This window comes from Cervus canadensis, chromosome X, assembly GCF_019320065.1.
Source record: "Cervus canadensis isolate Bull #8, Minnesota chromosome X, ASM1932006v1, whole genome shotgun sequence".
In the NCBI taxonomy this organism is placed as follows: Eukaryota; Metazoa; Chordata; class Mammalia; order Artiodactyla; family Cervidae; genus Cervus; species Cervus canadensis.
Genome location: NC_057419.1, coordinates 100,361,443 through 100,362,717, shown reverse-complemented (window position 1 = coordinate 100,362,717; position 1,275 = coordinate 100,361,443). Strand labels below are relative to the sequence as shown.

Sequence of the window (1,275 nt, the reverse complement as noted above, 5' to 3'; positions counted from 1 at the left end):
TACAATATATAATCATTAGAGTTGGCTAAAAGGTATATGGGATCTCTTTATTTTTTACTACTGCATGTGAGTCCATGATTATCTCAAAATTAAAAGTTTAATGTAAAATTTTCTCTGAAACTTAATGCCTGCACCAGGATTGAGTAACTGCCATTGCTTCGCCTTTGGGAGCCACTATGCCACCACAAGTTTCTTAACAAGAAAGTAGCCTAATTGGTGTTGGGTTTAGGTGTCCAAATACCATTATTTTATTGGCGGGGGAGTGCCATCATTGACTTTTTTTTTTTTTCTTTTTTTCTTTCTTTCTTTCTTTCCATGTGTCCAGGGCATGAACCAGGCATGGGCACAGAGCAAAAGCCAAGCTGGGATAAACAAGGAGTTGTTTTGTCCCTCACTGATATGAGACAGCCACCACCAACCAGGTGCCACTCTACCCAGGTCAGGGACACATCATTGACTTTTAATATTGTGAGATTTTTGGTCATTCTGAGGACCTACAGTTGCTTACAATTTATGGTGTGACATAATAAACACAGGTATGAAGTAAATGGCCTAGAGGTGATGTATTTGCCCTTTTAGTATGGGAGGGGGAGTGAAGTCACCCACATGCATCACTCTGTATTGCCATTATACAGTCGCTAAGTCATGTCTGACTCTGCCACCCCATGGACTGTAGACCGCCGGGCTCCCCTGTCCATGGGATTTCCCAAGCAAGAATACTGAAGTGGGTAGCCATTCCCTTCTCCAGGGCATCTTCCCCACCCAGGGATCAAACCCATGTTTCCTATATTGGCAGGTGGGTTCTTTACCGCTGAGCCACCAGGCGGTTCTTATAATTTACACTTTAACATCATGCTCTGCACCCTCAAGATCCACACTAGCAGAAACACCAAGCCCTTTTCCTCCTTGTCCATGTGGTAAATTATTATCTTTCTTTGTTGTTGCTTGCTTTCAGTGCTCATACCCACCCAGTCCTTATCCTTCATGTCTGCCCAACTGTGGGCCTTTTTCTCTGACCCACAACCCTGCAGAACTCCACCTTCTTTCATCCTCATACATCTGCCACATGCCTACTCCCCACATTCAGAGAACTCATGAAGATACACACATCTTTTCATAACTTATAGATTTAATTTTAATCATCACTATTGGTATACAATGTAGCTGTAAGATTTAACCTGTTTTCAGGGGTCTGATGCTACAGAGAACATTTCATGGGAAATGATGCCACAAAGAATATTTCAAGGGAACCTGGACTGTTAGGCCCATGAATCA

The 1,275-nt window shown here is 42.7% G+C and overlaps 1 non-coding gene across 1 annotated transcript; it reads right to left on the bottom strand.

Annotated features, from left to right (window-relative positions):
* Nucleotides 1-313: 313 nt before the first annotated feature.
* On the bottom strand, nucleotides 314-448 carry LOC122436200. Its single transcript, XR_006267957.1, has one exon. It is a non-coding gene; the product is annotated as a small nucleolar RNA SNORA48 (small nucleolar RNA).
* Between the last annotated feature and the right edge of the window lie 827 nt (nucleotides 449-1,275).